Genomic DNA, 5,843 nt, shown 5'->3' on the forward strand with positions numbered 1-5,843 from the left:
CTTTCTGAAGATGCTGTTTCCTTGTGTGGAACTGATCTTTGTAGTCTGGAGCTCAGTTGTAATTCCAGCAGAACTTAGGGTTGCCAAGTTCCCATACTGTCCCGGCGGGAGGCTGGGGCTGGGGACCTGGGGCTTACCTCTGTTGTGTCCCCACACCTGCACCCACGCGATGACATCACTTCCAGTGACAGAAATTCCAGGTGATGTCATTGTGTGGGTGCAGGAGCACACACGCACAGGGCTGGATCAACAGGGGGCCAGGGGGGGGTAGTCTGCCCCCTGGTGCTGTCAAAGAGGGGGCACTGGGTGCAGCTGCCAGCCCCGGGAGCGCGTGGGCAGCAGGACATGGGGCACGCGGCAAGCCAGCCGCCCCCTGTCCTGCGGGGCAGGCGAATGGTGCGGGCGGCCTCCCAGCCACTTGCGCTGCCGCCGCCAGTTCCGCAGTGCGCCAGGACAGCTGGCTTGCTGTGGGGTGGCATGTGCCGCCCCGCGTGATGACGTCACGGAAATGATATCATCACGCAGCGCCGGGAGCATGTGTGCGCTCTGCACGCGTGCCAGTGGACGGTCTTCAGTTTCCCTGGGTGCCAGCAACTGTAGATCTGGCCCTGCACATGCACTTCACAATGAGCTGATTTGGGCCTCAAACGGGCCCAATTCAGCCTGTTGGGGGCCCAAATCAGCCAGCTGCAAAGTGCACAGACGTTCTCGACGCAGCGGCGCATTGTTGCACTGCCCCTGGGAGCGCGTCCAGGTGGCCCATTCCCACACCCTTCTCCCCTGCCGGCCAGGTAAGTGGTAGTGGGGGTTGGAGGGTGAAATCGGGGGATCCCGCAGCCCCACTGGGGGAATGGGATCCCTAGCAGAACTCCAGGCCCCATAAGGAGGTTGGCCACCATATTTCCTAGCATGACTTGGGGCACCCGACAGAAATATGTCCATTCCATCCAGCACCAATCAGGAAAATTAGAGGAGCAATCTCTGCAACATATAACAGTTTTATATTTGTCTTGGCTTCCCTGAAGAACCTTGGGAATTGTAGTTTGGTTAGGATCCTCTATAAGAAATTCCCTAGCCCTTTTCACAAAACTGTGAAGCCAGCAAGTCTTCAGCGCAGCTTTGCTCCAGAAGAATGATTGTACAATAGCCCATTTTGCTGCAAAAGGCTTAGGAGCAGGGCTTTTTTTCAGCTGGAACGCAGTGGAACGGAGTTCTGGCACCTCTTGAAAATGGTCACATGGCTGGTGGCCCCGCCTCCTGATCTCCAGACAGAGGGGAGTTTAGATGGCCCTCCATGCTGCTCCAACGGCGTGGAGGGCAATCTAAACTCCCCTCTGTTTGGAGATCAGGGGGCGGGGCCACCGGCCATGTGACCATTTTCGCTGAGGCCGATTTAAACTTTTAAAAACTCCCCCCTTGTTCCAGCTGACCCAAAGTGACATCATTGATCCTGGGAGCATGTGTTCACTTTGCACGCACACATGTGGTATCAGGGGCACCACCTCCCACCAAGGGTTGCCCCCTGTGCTGGCAACCCACTGAGTTCCACCACCTCTTTTCCCAGAAAAAAAGCCCTGCTTTGGAGCTACAGGATATGCCACCCACATCCTAAAAGGTGCGTGCCCCTGCAGGCTTCAGTTTGGAGCGCTTCCTCTCCTCTTATGCATTCTCAAAGAACACTGTAAATATCTATTTATGCTTATCGTAATAATAAACAAGAATTTTAATTGTTTGAATAAACCAGGCAATAGCAACTTCTACAAACTACTGTTTTTTTAGCTCAGAAGCAGAACTCGTTTCCTGTGTGTGGATTATTACTGGGGTGCAAAGATTTGTCTTGGGGTATCTACAGCCTTGCACTGGAGACCCAAAAGGCCCATGTCTCTGGAATCCCTGATATCTGCCCCCAAAGAGTAGTTGCCAGTGGCATCACGTTGGTTATTGGAGGGAGGGGCAACAGGGCTCGGTTCTGGGCCCAGCGCTTTTCAGTATTGCTATAAATGATCTGGACAAGGGTATGAAGAGATTCCTTATTAAATTTGCAGATGACACCAAACTGGGAGGAGTAGCAAACACAAAGATAGAGATAGAATTCTATGAGACCTGAACACACTGGAAAAGTGGGCAGATTTGAATAAGATATAATTTAACATAGATAAGTGCCAGGTTCTCCATCTAGGTAACAAAAATACAAAGCATGCATATTAGATGAGGGATACACTTGTGGGTAGCAGTGTGTGAGAACAAGATCTTGGGATACAGGTGGATGGGGAGCTAAATATGATCAGTCAGCGTGATGCAGCAGCAAAAAGAGTGAATGCAATCTTGGAGCACATCACCAAAGACATAAAATTCAAATCGTAGGATGTCATTGTCCCACCATATACTGTATTGGCCAGGCCTCACCTGGAGTTTTGTGTGCAGCTCTGGAGGTCTCACTTCAAAAAGGATGTGGACAAAATTGGAACGGGTGCAGAGGAGTGCAATCATGGTGAACAGGGGCCTGGAGGCCGAGAGCTACAAGGAAAAACTGAGGGACCTGGGAATGTTCAATTTGGAGAAGAGGAGGCAGAGGAGAGACATGATCGCTCTCTTCATTTAAAAGGAGAGGGAAAGGAGCTGTTCCTGTTAGCGACAGAGGATAGGATTCGAAACTATGGGTTTAAACTAGAGGAGGAAAGGAACCGACTGGCTGTTAGGAAAAACTTCTTTAAGAGTAATTCATCAGGGGGTTGGACTAAATTATCCTGGAGGTTCCTTGTCGGGGATGCTTTAGGTTGTTCCTGCATTGGGCAGGGAGTTGGACTAGATGGTCTGTAATACCCCTTCCAACTTCCCAAGAGAGCCAGTTTGGTGTAGTGGTTAAGAGTGGCAGGACTCTAATCTGGAGAACTGGGCCTGATTCCCCACTCCTCTGCTTGAAACCAGCTGGGAGACCTTGGATCAGTCATAGCTCTCTCAGGGCTCTCTCAGCCCCATCATCCTCACAGGGTGATTCTTGTTGTGGGGATAATGACAACATACTTCGTAAACTGCTCTGAGTGGGCATTAAGTTGTCCTGAAGGGTGGTATATAAATCGAATGTTGTTGTTGTTATTAAAACCAAGCCGAGTGGGATTCTAATCTGGGGAGCCAGGTTTGATTCCCCACTCCTCCACTTGGGTCAGTCACAGCTTCTAGGAGCTCTCTCAGCCCCACCCACCTCACAGGGTGATTGTTGTTGTGAAGTTAATAATAACATACTTTGTAAACCACTCTGAGTGAGTGTTAAGTCATTCTGAAAGGTGGTATATAAATCTATTATTATTATTATTATTATTATTTATGAGTCTATGATCTTGTCATGGCTCAAGGTCCTGCTATGTGCCATCATGTGCACAAATGCTCAAGTACAAAATGCTCAAGTACAAAAATGGCTGCCAGGAAGAACCAGTCTGTACCAAGTCAGGGAAGAGGATGACCCGTGGCAGGGGTGGGCAGGGAGAGGCAGCTGCAAGCAGGATGCCACCTGGGGATCAGGCCAGAGGAGAAGTCTGGCTTCAGATTGCCCCATCGATTTGTTCATTCATACAGTGCAGGAGGTGAAGGACTGTGTTTGAGTCATTTGGGACTGGATGCTCAGCATCCAGGAAGGGTTGGGGAAGAAGCAAGTGGCTTGGCTCCTCCCACATCCTTATCTATTGTTGCCAACTCTGACTTGGGAAATTCCTGGAGATTTGGAGACAGTGCCTGGGGAGGAAGGGAACTTGGCAGGGATATGATACCATAGAATCAACCCCTCAGAACGGCCATTTTCTCCAGTGAAACTGATGTCGGTAGTCTGGAGATCATTTGAAATTCCAGGAGAATTCCAGGCCCCACCTACTCCCTACTTCTGGAAACTGCTGCTCCATGCCTGTCACTACCCTTCAGAGCCAGCTACCTCTCTTCTGTGGCCACCTTCTAGTGTTCCCCCGTGCCCCACACGGCCCGTTTCAGACCAATTCAGCCCCTCGGCGAGCGCAGGAGCACACACTGGGCTGCCCTTTGACCTGCGTGATGACATCACTTCCCGGAAGTGACATCATCACACGTGTCAGGAAAAGGGATGCTGATCGCCATGGAGGGTGAGTGCCGGGATCCCAGTCCACCACTGAGGGACTAAAGGGACCTGGCCACCCTACTGCCAACTCAGTTCATGGAATGATCTCCAACTTCCTCCTCCCCCCAACTTTTTTTTACTGTTCTCTGCAATCAGAAAAGAAAGCGAGTTCGGAGAAGGCTACAGGACTGAAACAGGCGTGTGGGGGGGGGGGCACTACATTTAGCCAGGTCTGAACTGCATGCTTGTAAGAAATTAATCTTGGTTTGTGGTGGGGAAAGCCACTGTTCTGCTTGCTTTGTGTACTCGCTCAACCACTCATCACAGGGGACTGTTAAATGCCCACAATTCTGTTTTAAAGTGCTTAATGTATTTTGTACAACAATTAAAATGCTGCAAGGATGCTGCCCTTCAGAAATACTAAAAAAAAATAAAAGAAATTCAGATGGGGAGCTGAGGGGGGGGGAAGAGCCCACCCCAGCTCTGCTCGCCCAGTAAGGAAGTGGACGAGGTGAACAACGTGCATGGCTGAGCTGCCGCTCACAACAACGTTTCTTCACTTCAGAAACAGTAAACAAAAATTTAGACGGGGAGCTGAAGGGGGAGGGGGGAAGAGCCTACCCCAGCTCTGCTCGCCTGGTAAGGAAGCGGACGAGGCGAGCAACGGGCTCAGCTGAGCTGCTGCTTGCTGCTGCCAGCCCCGGCTCCACTCGTCAGCGCCATGTGCAGCGCATAGCCAGAGCCTACCCCACCCCCTCTGTGGCTGCCCGCCTCTCCCAAGCCCCAGTTCCGTGGGAATGCAGGATGGACAGACCTATGGAGTTTCCTGCCTCCCTCACGCTCTGTGCCCGTCTTTCCTTCCTCAGGCCAGGCCAGGCCCGATGGAGGATGCTGCACTGTACCGCGCACTGCCACCAAAAGTCCTTTAGGAAAAAAATGGTGAAATGAGCATTAGGGGAGCTGATGAGGGTGGGTGTGGTTAAATCTGCTCTGGCCAATCAATGTACGATAAGGAAGGAAGAGGGGGGTTGAGAGAGGCGAGCCATTTGCACACGCATACACCAGACCAAGAGCGAGTCGGCAGCCGAAGCAAAAAAAATGCGCTGTTTGTCCGTAGCCAGATACTGTGCGGAAAACTAACATAGCCCGGAGCTGCATCACATGACTAGCTCGGAAGTGTAAAAGGCAGACAAACATGGGATGCGAAACAGGTAATGAACACGCTGTACAGACCAAGTGCGAAAACACCCAAAGTGGCTGCTGAGCTGACTGGCTACCAGTCGGCCACATACCTCCCATTTCCCCATCTGACAGGAAGCCTTCTGTTGAAATACTTGTGACCTGTAAAGGCAAGGAAAATCTGTAAACCTCGCCATAAAATCAGACACCTGGCTGTTCTATCAAAAGTGCCAGTGTCCAGGAGATTTCCATTGCTATCAGTGATTTACATAAGCAGGGAGAGGGGAACAATAGCCTTGCTTTTCAATCTGTTTCTACTGCAAGCGCTTTCCCTCCAGCCTCTCTTGACATTCTACTCACTGAAATCTAGAATTTGGCAGAGAACTGGGCTCTGGACACTTCCCAGTTTCCACTCAAGACTCTAGTTCTCATGGAGATCATTTTAAAATTATACAGGCAGCATTTGACATTGGGTTTGACATTAGTTTTTAATTTACAGTACTGTCTTTTTGTTAAATCCCCTACCCCAACAGAACAGTCTACTTATACATTGCCTTTTGACAAACATGCCAGTCGAAAAACG

This window comes from Eublepharis macularius, chromosome 14, assembly GCF_028583425.1.
Source record: "Eublepharis macularius isolate TG4126 chromosome 14, MPM_Emac_v1.0, whole genome shotgun sequence".
Classification (NCBI taxonomy): domain Eukaryota; kingdom Metazoa; phylum Chordata; class Lepidosauria; order Squamata; family Eublepharidae; genus Eublepharis; species Eublepharis macularius.